The 16077-nt window shown below is 41.5% G+C and overlaps 1 protein-coding gene across 6 annotated transcripts in view; it reads right to left on the bottom strand.

Moving 5' to 3' along the window:
- nck2b (NCK adaptor protein 2b) overlaps positions 1 to 16077 on the bottom strand; it is a 129991-nt gene that overhangs the window by 39487 nt on the left and 74427 nt on the right. Inside the window, exon 3 of one of the 6 annotated variants that reach the window (XM_069891129.1) lies at positions 3184 to 3224. The exons of the other annotated variants lie outside the window; for them this stretch is intronic. The gene's annotated coding sequence lies outside the window, so the exon portion shown is untranslated. The remainder of the gene's footprint in view (positions 1 to 3183; positions 3225 to 16077) is intronic. 6 annotated transcript variants of the gene reach the window in all.

Raw genomic sequence — 16077 nt, 5'->3', positions numbered from 1 at the left:
AAACTTTGGAAAACTCAACTTTAGTATGCAATAATTGAACGAGTGATAGACAACAACATCTCTTAGCATCCAAACGACTACAAAGAAAAGTAGTCGCTACAATTTAATTCAATAGAAATTTGGAAATTGAATTTGGAATTTGGTGAATAGTTTGGAGTTAATGCTGCTTGTCCTTTGAAGACTGTTATTGTTGTGCAAGCTTAGTGCCTGAGCATGCCTGTTAGATGGATAGATAAGAGTGAAATGGACAGGGGTATGAGGGCAATCTGGCTGCAACATCTGTCACCCCATTGATCGCTAGGGATGATTTGACTGGCTAGGCAGGTGTCACCCTTCCCTCACCACTCCATGTGCGTTCCTCCCGAAGCTCAGTGCTCAGTCACAGAGGATGGCCCCTAGGAGAAGACTGCTCTGCCAGTATAAGGTACAAGACATAGCTACTCCCCTGCTATTCTAAACCTCAAAGAGTGAAAAAGGCCGCAGCTGCTAAAGAATGACGTTGCCCAAGGAGCCACGTGTCGAGAAGATGAAAGTCATGGAACTTAAGGAATTATAACGGTGGCACTTCGTACAAGTAGAGCCAAAGCTGTTCTCTTTCCAAGATTGAAAATGGCAAGAGAAGCAGAGAAGGCTTTGGCTGATGAGAACAAAGACTCAGTGAAAACACCGCAGAGAGCATCAACTGAATTTAAAGTCGCTGGCATGGAAATGGGTGAAGACATGCAATTGGAACATGAGAACAAGTTTAATATTGAGACATCATCGGACATTTAGGATGACATACAACCAAGTGACAGTGTATCAAATATTGGAATTTGGAGATCCAAATAAGGTGTCTCTGGAATAAACTCCAAAGTTTCCCATACTTCAAGTGTAATGGCACAGGCTGAAATGACTGCTCTTCCTGCACAACAAGATGTGGTTAATGAGGAACACGTCACAGAAGAACTGGCGGAGCTGCTAAAAGGGGAAGAAATGCAGTGAAGGGGGAGCCAAGGAGGAGAAGGGAGCAGCTGAAGTTGAAATCAAAATTTTGTTGCTATGGAGACCAAAATGAAGGTACTAACAACCTCAAAGGGATCTGAAAATCGAACTTAGCTTGTAGAGCTTTCGTGTCATCATGCTTACGCCTTCTTTTTAAGAGGATGTTGCAATGCCATGGCTGAAATTAACTAACTACAAGAGCATGATATTCCTGCTAACATGTGAGTCATCGTAAAGAAATGACCTTACCAGGTGAGAAAACTATGGAGAATTTTTTTTTTAAAATGATCAAAAGGACTACTTTTAAGGATTTGGTGGATTTAATTGAAGGGCAAGTGGACATTGTCACTGATCCAGTATATGGAAATATCAAAGACACTACAATTGTGAGCAAAGATATAAAAAGGTCCAAGTCCACAGCCTTATCAGAAAATAAAGCAAAATATCTTTGCCACCACTGTATCAGTTACAGATAAAGAAAAAGATAAAAGAATTAAGGAAAAGGAGAGTTTGCCTGCTGAGAAAAGCTGTTTGTTCTGTGAAGGAGTACATACATTGGTAATCTGTTCAGTTAGAAAAAGGCACATAATGAGAAAGTTGATTTTTTAAAGGAAAATTAAATATGTTTTAGCTGTTTGTGTATAGGGCAGATTAGCAAAAACTGCAAAAAGTGACTTGGCTGCAACAGATGCAGTCTAAGGCATCCCTAGATGCTGCATATCCACCAAAGTAACAGATACAGAACAAGCAGAAATTAGGGAAGCAGTCGAAGACAATACCGTAGCCTCCGTTTACACAAATGTTCGTACCGAAACCGGTGAGGATAACTGCAAACTCTCAATAATGCCTGTACAAGTAAGGGCCAGGAAGGGGAATGAAATGTACGTACTTGTGCATTTCTTGATCCAGGTAGCACTGCATTTTTTTTTACAGTGGAGCTAATGAACAAGCTGAATCTTCATGGAAAAGGACAAGAATTCTATTGAAAACTATGGGTCAAAAGAAGGTCGCTGAAATTAACATTGTTTCGGGCTTATAGGTTGTTGGACTTGACAGTAGCAAATTTTGTGATCTCAGAAGAGTGCCTGTACACAAAGGAAACATACCACATCAAAACGATATCAGATGGTGGTCTCATCTGAAAGATATTTACCGACCTGAAATCAACTACTAGAGATATTGATTGGCTCAGATGTACTAAAGGCTCTTGAACCTATGGAGTGTGTGAGATGGATCTTGCGCTGTTAATCTATGCTTGGTTGGATGATTAATGGACCATTAGAAAGAAAAAATGATATTGCTCAGGAGCAGTCAGCATCAAGTATTAATAGGATATTGGTTGTGAAACTCTAAGCTGTAGGAACAACAATTCAAGAATTACTTTCCTGATTGCCTTAGAGATGACCAAGAACCTTCAAAGAGGACAAGCAATTCTTGGATTTGGTTTCAAAATCTGCCAAGCTAGTTGATGGTTATTATTGCATTGGACTACCTTTAAAAAAGAGAAATATACATGCCATACATCGAAGCATTGCTGAACAATGTACACTGAATCTGAATAGAAGATTTAAGAAGGATTCTTCCCTTCATTTGGATTACACCATTTTCAAGTCTGACATGATATCCAAAGGTTATACAGAGTAAGTACCAGATGAGGTCTTGGAAAGTAGTGATGGCAGAAAACGGTTTACCACACCATGAAGTTTTGCATCCACAGAGAGAAAAAAAACTTTGAGTGGTGTTTGACAATGGAGCAACATTTTCGGGAATTTCACTACATTCTCAGTTCTTATAGGTCCAGATCTGACCAGTAAGTTGATAGAGTTTAAACTAGATTCTATAAAGAAGCTGTTGCATTCACTGCAGACACTGAAATAATGTTCCATCAGGTGAAGGTACCAAAGAAAGATTATGACTTACTACAACTCCTCTAGTGGCCTGATGGGAACTACAATCAGAACATGTGGAATAAAGAATGACAGTACATCTATTTGGAGCGACTTCATCATCAAGTTGTGCGAATTTTGCCCTTAGGAAGTGTGCCGAGGACAATATGGAATAAGTTAGCTCTCAAGCTATAAGCACCATCAGGAATAACTTCTATTTGGATGACTGTCTCACTTCTGCAACTTCGGAAAAAGGAATAGCTCTTTATCATGAGTTGCAAGTGATCGGTTTCAAGGGAGGCTTTCTACTTACCAAATGGATAAGTTACAGTCATCATGTGTTAGCTGCCATACCTGAAACAGAGAGGGCAAAATAAATAAAAAATTTGGATATACTTCCTGTGGAGAGGGTGTTAGGTATAATGGTGTGTTCAGTCTGACAAAGTTTAAGTTCAAAATCATTTCAAAGAACCATCCCCTCAGAAGAAAGGAGATTCTTTCCACAGATCCCTTAGGAATATTAGCAGCAGTGGTCTTGATTGCCAAGAAGATTTTACAAGATTTGTGTAGAAAAAAGATTGGTTGTGAAGACAGTATTAGAATCCATGGTATAAGAATGGACATTTTGGATTTAGGATCTTCGTGCGCTGGAAGACTTCAAGATGGCAGATGCTTTTGTAAGCCTCCTTGTTTATACCATTCTGTTAATTTATCTAGTGCTACCCTCGGTTTCCCCCCTCTCCATAAAAATTTCCTTATTATTTTCTTTAACTCTTTAAAGAATTTTTCAGTTGTATTGGCAATGCCTGAAATAAGTATAATATCCTTGGAAAAATGTTCATTTTAATACAGTTTATCCTTCCTATCAGTGTTAGTGGTAGATCTTTCCAATGCTCTAAATCGTCCTGTAATTTTTTCATTAGTGGATTGTAATTGAGTTTATATAATTGGCCTAGATTTTTGTTTATTTGTACACCTAAGTATCTTATTGCCTGCATTTGCCATCTGAATGGAGATTCCTTCTTAAATTTTGAGAAATCCGCATTATTCATAGGCATTGCTTCACTTTTATTTACGTTTATCTTGTAACAGATTTTTATCAAACAAGGGAAAAACCAGACTGGACGAGATTAGAATTAGATAAAATAGGGGAAAAGATACCTGAACACATATTATATAAATGGGACGAAAAATTGGTACAACATAGAACTTCTCCAGTATTACATCATCTCCTCAATATTTGGAAGAAGATTCATGTAGAAAGAAATAAAACAAATTATCAATTACCAAAACTAATATTGACGCAAAATAAGCTACTCCCTTTTACAATAGATAACCTTTCCTTTAGAGAATGGGAAAAAAAAGGGATTAAAAGAATAGAAAATTGTTTTTCAGGAAGTAGATTCTTATCCTTTGAACAAATGAGAGATAAGTACAATATAACTGGAGATACAGCACTGGCATATTACCAACTGAGATCCTACTTGAAAGATAAATTAGGAAGCAATTTGAGTTTACCAGAGGGAAGTAACCTTGAATATGTGATTACAGATACAATGTTAATCAAAAGATTTATAACAAATATGTATATTAAACTGCAAGAAAAGGAGAATGAGGAAACAAATGGTAAAGCTAAACAAAAATGGGAACAAGATTTAAATATAAAGATAAAAAAGGAAACATGGGAGAAATTATGTTCTGGAACGATGAGAAATACAATAAATACGAGGCTACGTATGATACAATATAATTGGTTACACAGACTATACATTACACCGCAAAAGTTAAATAAATGGGACCCAACAGTATCTGATAGATGTTTTCGATGTAAAAAAGAAATGGGAACAACAATTCATGCAATCTGGACATGTGAGAGAGTAGAAAAATTTTGGGATGATCTCAATCAGATTTTAAATAAAATAACAGAAAACAATATACCAAAGAATCCAGAGATCTTTCTCCTAAGTAACATAAAAAACAAAGAATTTGGTATTGATTTGGAGGATGCACAAAAAAGATTTGTTAAGATATCCCTAGCCGTAGCAAAAAAATGTATTATGTCAACCTGGAAATTGGAAGATAATTTGAAAATACAACAATGGTATATAGAAATGAATAAATGTATTCCATTAGTTTAAGAAATAATATTGGGAGCCTTACATTAAATACAATAGTGAAAACCTACCGGGGACAAACATTACCTAAGTTGATGGAAGGAGAAGGAAAGAAAAGAATGGACTCAGTAGAATTTCTGGTGTATTTTTGTTGAATGACAACATTGTCTGACTGGTTTAATGCAACCTAGATTGTATACCTAAAATGGATGAGAGGGGTGGGTGGGGGGGTGGCTTGGGAGGAGGGAGGGGGGGGGGAGAAAAAGTCACTGTATATGTGTGAAAAAGAAAAAGTGTATATCATGGCTAATATGATTTATGGTGTGAAAAATAAAAAATTTAAAAAAAAAAGATGGCAGATGCTTTAAGCACACAAATTTTGGAACTGTGACATCTGCTCAATTCCATCATTTTACTGATACATACAAGGACGATTTTGGAACTGTTAGTTACTGGTTACTGCATGATAACCAAGGCCAGGCACATTGTGGATTTTGTTATGGGGAAAGGCCAGAGTGGGTCCATTAAAGCCTTGAATGGAGTTGATGGCTGCTACCATGGCAAGCAGAAAGGACACAATATTGAAAAAAAGGGCTGCAAATGAAACTAGCAGACTCCATATTTTGGACCACTAATACCTCTGTGCTCAAATACATCAACAACAAAACTACAAGGTTTCGAACTTTCGTGGCTAACCGAATTACTGAAATTGATATAGTCTCACATGCAATACAGTAGAGATACGTTAATACAGTTAACAATACTGCCGACATGGCTTCCTGAGGTTTAAAAGTGCAGTCCTTTTTTAAAAAAAGAAATGTGGGTATCCAGGCCTCAGTTTCTTCTACAGTCTTGAGTGGTTTCAAAATCTTGATAAATTGGAAGAAATTTCACCAGATGATCCCAAAATCTAGAGCATGAATACAAATGCTGCTCAGATAATATCTGAAGAAATGGATCCAGTTACTCTCTCAATTCATTACTTCTCATCCTGGACTAGTTTGAAAGAGGTAAGGATACTCAGACTTATCATAACTGAAAGAAAAAAAAACGAGTGTTGGTTTTGCTCCATTTCAGTCAGAGAAGCATCCTGTCATACTGGTCAAAGATTTTCACATTGCTGATATAATTCTTCGACATGTTCATGAAGAGGTGGGTCATATTCGGTTCAAAACAAAGATTGGTTTTCTGAACAGACCCATTAACAAAATCTGTCTTTTATGAGAGGTGGAGGAGCTTTAACAAGTATTAACTGACTTTATTTTATTGTGTTTCATACCTTAGGCACTACACAATCAAAAGACTTTATTGGTCCAGATGGTGATAATGTTTGAAATATTGTGTTTTATTGTTATTTTTGGTGTAATTATTATTAGAGATATTACATTGCAACATAATAATTAGGGGCCAGTACTGTTGGGGTCAAAATGTGTTTTATGCATGCCACTTTTCAGTTTAAGTTTTTTTGATTAATATATTTCTATGTTCTATAGGCTTTAAAACTTGTCAGAGCCAAAGGGTGGTAGTGGGGACAGCTCCTACTACTCCATAAATGCTCTTCATGGCTGTGACTCAAACAGGCTCTGACAACCAAGTCCAACTCCTGGCCTTCACGTGTGGCATAATTCTTAGGCCCAGTGGAGCTGCTCTCACTGACAGGAGAAGGGGCAAATGTGGGCCACTGGCATCTTGAAACCAGTTGCTCCGGGCAGATGGGACTTGTTAACCACAGCTGGTAATTAATCTAGGAGAGGGAAACTCTGATTTCTAACCTCTACTGCCTTGTGGCTAAACCCACTAATGGGAAAGACTTTAGGAGTAAACCCTGAGGAAAAATTCTGAGTCGGAGTCCAGAAAGCAGCTGATTGCTGTATTCAGCAACTCCTATAATGCTTCTGGCACCAAACGGCATTGACCTTGGTCATTCCTTTGGACTTGTCATTAGCATGGCAGGGTGGGGGGGGGGGGGGTCCTACTGCGCGACAGATCACTATATAAATTCTGCCCTGACTTGCTCCCTGGGGAGACCACACAGCAGTGACTATCAGAGGAGCAGTACCCATGGACAACCATGACCTATGGAGGCCAAAGAAGAAAGGAAGAAAGAATATTTCTCTGCTGTCTCCTAGCAACAACTTTGCTTCAGAGTCATAATCAGTTTTCTCTGCTTGCTTGTTAGATAGAGTTTTAGTTTGTTTTGCAAAATGGTTAATAGGAGAATGTTCTGACATTTTCTATTGACAATTTAACAATTTATAACAATGTTTAACAACTAATTAATATTTCGATAATCGTTTTGAGAACTTACTGCAGTGAATATTTATCAATTTATTTTAACAACATTTATGACATATATTGTAGAACATTACAGGCCCTTCGGTCCTCACTGTTGTGCCGACCCAAAAATTCCTTCCTATAAATAAAGAACAAAACTCTCCCTACCCCATAACCCTCTATTTTTCCTTCATACATGTATCTATCCAAGAGTCTCTTAAATGTCCCCAATGTTTGACAACTCTCTATGTTTAAAAAAAAACTTACCCCTGATGTCTCCCCTAAATTTCCCTCCCTTAACTTTGTATACATGTCCTTTGGAGTATGCTGATCCTGCCCTAGGAAACAGGTGGTGGCTGTCTATCTATGCTTCTCATAATCTTGTTGACCTTTATCAAGTCTCCTCTCATCCTTCTATGCTCCAAAGTGAAAAGTCCCAGCTCTGCAAACCTTGCCTTATAAGACTAGTTTCCCAATCCAGGCAACATCCTGGTAAATTCTCTGCACCCTCTCCATAGCTTCCACATCCTTCCTATACCAAGGAGTCCAGAACTGAACACAATTAAGTGTGGTCTTACCAGAGTTGTAACATAATCTCTATACTCTTGAATTCAATCCCCTTAAAATGAATCCTAGCATCCCACAGGCCTTCTTGACGATCCTAACAACCTGTGTGTCGACCTTGAGGGATGTATGGATTTGCACCCCAAAGTCCCTCTGTTCATTAACCCTGCATTTAGCCTTCTGGTTAGTCCTTCCAAAATGCATCATCTCACACTTATCTGGATTGAAATTCACCTGCCACTTTTCTGCCCAACTCTGCATCTTGTCTATATCCTTTTGTAATGTTCGACAACCTTCAGCTCCATCCACAACTCCTCCAACCTTCAAGTCATCCACAAAGTTACTGAGCTAATCACTGAAGTTTGTGTGCTTGAATAAAACTTTTGAAAACTCAACTTTAGTACGCATTAATTGAGAGTCATAGACAACAACATCTTAGCATCCAAGTGACAATAAAGGAAATTAGTTGCTACACAAGAAAGCTAACCAACATTTTCCTGTCCAAATACAATTGTATTTTAAGGCTTTATTATGAAGGAATAACAAGATTTTTGGTAGGTTCAAGGTGTGGATTGCAAATGCATAGATCACAATGAATATATTGCAGTCTGAGGATGGAAAATTTCATTTGACTGTCTTCTTTGGCTTGGCTTCGCGGACGAAGATTTATGGAGGGGGTAAAAGTCCACGTCAGCTGCAGGCTCGTTTGTGGTTGACAAGTCCGATGCAGGACAGGCAGACACGGTTGCAGCGGCTGCAGGGGAAAATTGGTTGGTTGGGGTTGGGTTTTTCCTCCTTTGCCTTTTGTCAGTGAGGTGGGCTCTGCGGTCTTCTTCAAAGGAGGTTGCTGCCCGCCAAACTGTGAGGCGCCAAGATGCACGGTTTGAGGCGATATCAGCCCACTGGCGGTGGTCAATGTGGCAGGCACCAAGAGATTTCTTTAGGCAGTCCTTGTACCTTTTCTTTGGTGCACCTCTGTCACGGTGGCCAGTGGAGAGCTCGCCATATAACACGATCTTGGGAAGGCGATGGTCCTCCATTCTGGAGACGTGACCAATCCAGCGCAGCTGGATCTTCAGCAGCGTGGACTCGATGCTGTCGACCTCTGCCATCTCGAGTACTTCGACGTTAGGGATGAAAGCGCTCCAATGGATGTTGAGGATGGAGCGGAGACAACGCTGGTGGAAGCGTTCTAGGAGCCGTAGGTGATGCCGGTAGAGGACCCATGATTCAGAGCCGAACAGGAGTGTGGGTATGACAACGGCTCTGTATACGCTTATCTTTGTGAGGTTTTTCAGTTGGTTGTTTTTCCAGACTCTTTTGTGTAGTCTTCCAAAGGCACTATTTGCCTTGGCGAGTCTGTTGTCTATCTCATTGTCGATCCTTGCATCTGATGAAATGGTGCAGCCGAGATAGGTAAACTGGTTGACCGTTTTGAGTTTTGTGTGCCCGATGGAGATGTGGGGGGGCTGGTAGTCATGTTGGGGAGCTGGCTGATGGAGGACCTCAGTTTTCTTCAGGCTGACTTCCAGGCCAAACATTTTGGCAGTTTCCGCAAAGCAGGACGTCAAGCGCTGAAGAGCTGGCTCTGAATGGGCAACTAAAGCGGCATCGTCTGCAAAGAGTAGTTCATGGACAAGTTTCTCTTGTGTCTTGTGTCTTGCAGGCGCCTCAGATTGAAGAGACTGCCATCCGTGCGGTACCGGATGTAAACAGCGTCTTCATTGTTGGGGTCTTTCATGGCTTGGTTCAACATCATGCTGAAGAAGATTGAAAAGAGGGTTGGTGCGAGAACACAGCCTTGCTTCACTGTAACCTTGTGGCAAAGGGATTTCTCTCCATTCCCACTGATGTAATAATAACATGTTTGTTACTTTCAACTAAAAGTCCATGGGGAAGTGGCACCATCTAACTTGGACTCAGAACACTGATGAGCAGTATCCTCATTACTAACAAACTGATAAACAGACTACATTTATGTGTTTTTTGCAATATCTGTGTACGTACTCTAAGGAAAAGCACAAATTTGGCCTGTGGCACTTTCCTCATAGTTAAAAGAATGGGCATCATTTTTCCAAAGTCTTTGTGTTGCAGACATGAAAGGTCACTCTTTGCCGAAGAGATACAGAAATCATTATTTTCATCTCAAGAAAGAACACCAACCTACACCATGCCTCCCTAACAGTGATTTTAAAGCATGGCCTAAATGCCATAACCTGTTACAAAACCAAATCTGGTGAATTAGCAGATGGCAAAACTTGGTTCTCAGAGGAACTCAATGCCTCAACCCAATTACTCAATGATGACAATAACAATGAAGAACCACCACTCTGCCCTCTGATGATCTCATCCTGTCCGTACTGTCTTCAGTAGAATGAATCCGAGGAAAGCATCTGGCATGGGCGGAGTACCTGGCTGAGTATTAAAGATCTGTGTTAATCAACTTACCAGCGTATTCACGATATCTTCACTATCTCACTCCAGCAGGGTATAGACCCCCCCCCAGCCCCCCCGCTCAAGAAGAGTGTAGTAACCTGCCTCCCGACTATCGACCAGTAGCACTTGCGTCAGCAGAGATGAAGTGTTTTGAAAGTCTGGTGATGAAACATATCAGCTACTGTTTGAGCGGTGACATGGATACGTTCCAGTATGGTAGCCACAGGTCTACAGCAGATACCATCTCACTAGCTCTACACAAGGCCCTAAAACACATGGACAGTAAAGATGCATTCATCAGGATGCTCTTCTATAGACTATAGTTCAGCATTTAACAACATCAGCTCCTCAGAACTGATCAGCAAACTCCAAGACCTGGGACTCAACAACCTACAGGGTGGATCATGGAATTCCTCACCACCAGACCACAAGCAATGAGGTATGATGAGAACATCTCCATCTGTGTTCCAAGCCCCTGCTCTACTTTACACGTATGATTGTGTGGCTTGATACGACAATAAGACCATCTACATACTTGCCGACATAAAAAAAATCACTGTAGTGCGTGGCATAAAGAAAGCTGGTAAGTCAGCATACAGGAGAGAGCTTAAAAACTTGGCTGAATGGTGCACTAACAACAACCTTGCATTCAATACCACCAAAACTAAGGAGCTGATTGTTAACTTCAGGAAAAAGCCAGGGGTACGCAATCCAGTGATCATTGTGGGATCAGAAATGGAGAGGGTGAGCAAACATAAGTTCTTTTATCCCAATTAATTTTATAACCAGTTATTTATCCATAATCTTGTAACTTTTTATATAAAGAAACTAAATAATTTTCAGAATCTGTTATATAAATCAATACATCATTTGCAAACATACTAATTTTATACTCTTTATTCACTTTAATACTAACATTTTGCCTTATTGATTGTGTCAATGGTTCAATTGCTAAAACAAATAGTGCAGAAGATAAAGGACAACCTTGTCTAGCCGATCGTGTTAATGAAAAAGAATGTTGTCCATTAGTATCTACTATAGCCAAAGGATTTCTATATAAAGCTTTAATCCAATTCATAATACCCAAGAAAGATAAAGATTTATTAAAACCTGAGTCTTATAGATATATAGCATTATAAAATTATTGCTAAAGTTTTGGCTAATAGAGTAAATGAATATTTACCTGAGTTAATTCATTTAGATCAATCTGGATTTATTAAGAAAAGATATTCTGCTGATAATATAGCTAAATTAATTAGCTTAATACATAGTTCTCAGAGACAATCGGATTTAGCATTAGTTTTATTGTTAGATGCAGAAAAGGCTTTTGATAGATTAGAATGGATTTACTTACGGTTTTATAAAAATTTCAATTTGGGCCAAAATTTATGAATTAGATTAAAGCAAACATAAGTTCTTGGGAGTCACTATCTTGGAGGATCATTGCTGGACTGAACACACTAATGGCATCATGAAGAAAGCACGTCAGCGCCTTTCCTTCCTCAGGAGTTTGCAGAGGTTTGGTGTGACACCAGAAACCCTGGCAAATTTCTACAGATGTATGGTGGAAAGTGTGCTGACCAGCTGCATCACGGTCTGATGTGGGGATACCAATACCCCTAAGTGTAAAATGCTGCAAAAGGTAGCTGGCACAGCCCAGAACATCACAGATAAAACCCTCCCTGCTATCGTGAACATCTGTAGGGAACACTGCCGTCAGAGAGCAGCAGCAATCATCAAGGATTCTCACCACCCAGCACATGCTCTGTTCTTGCTGCTGCCATCAGGAAAGAGTTATAGGTGTCACAAGCTGTACCACCAGGCACAGGAACAGCTGCTACCCCTCCACCATCAAACTCAACAAGAAACTCTATCAGGGACTTGTTTAAGGAATCTTACTTTTGCGCTTTATTGATTTTTTTAAATACTCTCTGTATTGCAGTTTGTTAACATTCATTATCTGTTTACCGTTCTTTATTTGTTTACATGTACACACTGTGTACAGTTTTTTTTGGCATTAACAATAAGTGGTAACTTTAGCCCCTTTTCCACTGGCATCCTAGTTAATTAGCTGTGCAGTGTCCCGGGATAGGAAGCTTTTTGTGCCGTTTCCACTGAGCCACCCTTAACTGGGACACTAATGGCTTTTCCACTGAACACAACTCATCCCCAGGGATCAGAGTGTTCTACCTTCAACTGGAAATCGGTGACTTTCTGCTGTCCCTTTTCCACTTGTTTTATCAGCACGCCGGCGTCAAAAAACGTAGGGGATATGAGTAGGGGTAAAGGCAGTAAATCCCTGGCGTGAAATGATGTCATTTGATGGCGGTGTTCAGCCAATGTTCCTTCTCCACTGGACCCTGTCCCAATAAATTCCGTTAAATCCTGGGACAGGGTGCCAGTGAAAAAGGGGCTTTTGCCTCACCCGCAGAGTATGTACTCTGAAAATAAATCTAAATCTGAAACAATGCCTCGTTGATACATTACTGAGTCCAGGGAGGAGAACAAACTATTCTAACAGTGAACACAACAGCACACTGACTTAATGGGCTGCAAAGCAACCTTCTCTAATGGAAAAAATATAAATAAGGGAAGATTAAGTTTTTTAAAAATGAGGAGCTTTTAAAAAGCCCCAGCAAGTTAGGTGTTTGTTTCTCATTGGGAACTGCGAGAGCAGGACAAAACAAGGAGCATTTAAAAGGCATGGGGAAAGGTAGGTGCTTATTTAAATATAACCAATAAAGAAAAGGGGAGCTGAAGGGGAACAGCCATTCTAAGAGTGGGTCTTTTGACTGTAAGAGTGATGCTATTTATTTAAACATCTTTGGCTTGGCTTCGCGGACGAAAATTTATGGAGGGGTAATGTCCACGTCAGCTGCAGGCTCGTTTGTGGCTGACGAGTCCGATGCGGGACAGGCAGACACGGTTGCAGCGGTTGCGAGGGAAAATTGGTTGGTTGGAGTGGGGTGTTGGGTTTTTCCTCCTTTGTCTTTTATCAGTGAGGTGGGCTCTGCGGTCTTCTTCAAAGGAGATTGCTGCCCGCTGAACTGTGAGGGCCAAGATGCACAGTTTGAGGCGAGATCAGCTCACTGGCGGTGGTCAATGTGGCAGGCACCAAGAGATTTCTTTAGGCAGTCCTTGTACCTCTTCTTTGGTGCACCTCTGTCTCGGTGGCCAGTGGAGAGCTCGCCATATAACATGATCTTGGGAAGGCGCTGGTCCTCCATTCTGGAGACGTGACCTACGCAGCGCAGTTGGATCTTCAGCAGCGTGGATTCAATGCTGTCGGCCTCTGCCATCTCGAGTATCTCGATGTTGGTGATGAAGTCACTCCAATGAATGTTGAGGATGGAACGGAGACAACGCTGATGGAAGCGTTCTAGGAGCCGTAGATGATGCCGGTAGAGAACCCATGATTCGGAGCCGAACAGGAGTGTGGGTATGACAACGGCTCTGTATACGCTAATCTTTGTGAGGTTTTTCAGTTGGTTGTTTTTCCAGACTCTTTTGTGTAGTCTTCCAAAGGCGCTATTTGCCTTGGCGAGTCTGTTGTCTATCCCGTTGTCGATCCTTGCATCCGATGAAATGGTGCAGCCGAGATAGGTAAACTGGTTGACCGTTTTGAGTTTTGTGTGCCCGATGGAGATGTGGGGGGGAGAGGGCTGGTAGTCATGTTGGGGAGCTGGCTGATGGAGGACCTCAATTTTCTTCAGGCTGACTTCCAGGTCAAACATTTTGGCAGTTTCCGCAAAACAGGATGTCAAGCGCTGAAGAGCTGGCTCTCAATGGGCAACTAAAGCAGCATCGTCTGCAAAGAGTAGTTCACGGATGAGTTGCTCTTGTGTCTTGGTGTGAGCTTGCAGGCGCCTCAGAATGAAGAGACTGCCCTCCGTGTGGTACTGGATGTAAACAGCGTCTTCATTGTTGAGGTCTTTCATGGCTTGTTTCAGCATCATGCTGAAGAAGATTGAAAAGAGGGATGGTGCGAGAACGCAGCCTTGCTTCACGCCATTGTTAATGGAGAAGGGTTCAGAGAGCTCATTGCTGTATCTGACCTGACCTTGTTGGTTTTCGTGCAATTGGATAACCATGTTGAGGAACTTTGGGGAACCCAGCTCAGCGCGGACACTGGCGACTTCAGGGGTTTTTATGAGGCTTTAAAGGCTGTGTACGGCCCCTCACCCCAAGTCCAAAGCCCGCTGCGCAGCTCAGATGGCAAAGTCCTCCTCAGCGACAAGATCTCCATCCTCAACCGATGGTCAGAACACTTCCAATCTCTTTTCAGTGCCAACCACTCAGTCCAAGAATCCGCCCTGCTCCAGCTCCCACAACAGCCCTCAAGGCTAGAGCTGGATGAGGTCCTCACCCGGGAAGAGACATATAAGGCAATTGAACAACTAAAAAGTGGCAAAGCAGCAGGTATGGATGGAATCCCCCCAGAGGTCTGGAAGGCTGACAGCAAAACTCTGCATGCCAAACTGCATGAGTTTTTCAAGCTCTGCTGGGACCAAGGAAAGCTGCTTCAGGACCTTCGCGATGCCATCATCATCACCCTGTACAAAAACAAAGGCGAGAAATCAGACTGCTCAAACTACAGGGGAATGACGCTGCTTTCCGTTGCAGGCAAAATCTTTGCTAGGATTCTCCTAAATAAAATAATACCTAGTGTCGCCGAAAATGTTCTCCCAGAATCATAGTGCGGCTTTCGCGCAAACAGAGGAACTACTGACATGGTCTTTGCCCTCAGACAGCTCCAAGAAAAGTGCAGAGAACAAAACAAAGGACTCTACATCACCTTTGTTGACCTCACCAAAGCCTTCGACACCATGAGTAGGACAGGGCTTTGGCAAATACTAGAGCGCCTTGGAAAAAAAAAAGTGTTTAAACATAACAGTACGGTAACAGGCCATTTCAGCACGAGTCCATGCCGCCCAATTTACTCACAATTAACCTACTCCCCTGTTATGTTTTTGAATTGGAGCCCCCAAAGAAAATCCACACAGATGTAGGGAGAACGTATAAACTCCTTACAGATTGTGCGGGATTCAAACCCTGGTCCCAATCGCTGGTGCAGTAAAGGTGTTGTGCTAACTGCCTCGCCAGCTGTTGTCGAGCAGAGACTAAAGTGGTGGTACAGGAGTTGAGATAAGGCAAGGCAAGCAGAAGCTGAGGTGGTGATGCAGAAGTTAGGTAATCTAAGGCAAGCAGAGCCTGAAGGGCTGATGCAGGAGTTGAGGTAAGGGCAACCCTGTCATCGAACAAAAGGATTCAGCAAGGAGGCACAGATAAGAACAAATTTAAAAAAAAATCTATTGTGCAAGACAGTGGGAATGACACCCAGGGCACAGACATGCTCTTGTAGAATGTGGATAGTCGGGGAAGGCAACAGAATCCTTGAGGACTTCATCTGTGAGAAGTGCATCCAACTACAGCTCCTAAAATATAATGTAATGGAATTAGACCTGGAGTTGGATGAACTCCAGATCATTTGGGAGGCTGAGAGGGTGGCAGACAGGATTTACAGGGACGCAATCACACCCAGGAGGCAGTAGGAAGAAAGCTCGGTGACAGGAGAGGGAACAAGATCAGCAGTCAGTGCAGAGGGAAAGCTTTAGATTTCTGGATCATTGGGCTCTCTTCCAAGGAAGATCAAACTATATGGGCAGGACAGTTTGCATCTAAACTGGAAGGAGGACTAATATCCTTGAGGAAAGGTTTGCTTGTGCTGCTTCAAGAGGGGTGGGGGGGGGAGAAGAGGAGGGGTTACACTAGATTTGCAGGGAGATGGGAACCAGAATGACAGAGCAGATAGTAGAGGG

This window comes from Narcine bancroftii, chromosome 7, assembly GCF_036971445.1.
Source record: "Narcine bancroftii isolate sNarBan1 chromosome 7, sNarBan1.hap1, whole genome shotgun sequence".
Classification (NCBI taxonomy): domain Eukaryota; kingdom Metazoa; phylum Chordata; class Chondrichthyes; order Torpediniformes; family Narcinidae; genus Narcine; species Narcine bancroftii.
Note: the sequence above shows the minus strand (reverse complement) of the source record. Positions and strands in the feature narration are given on the sequence as shown.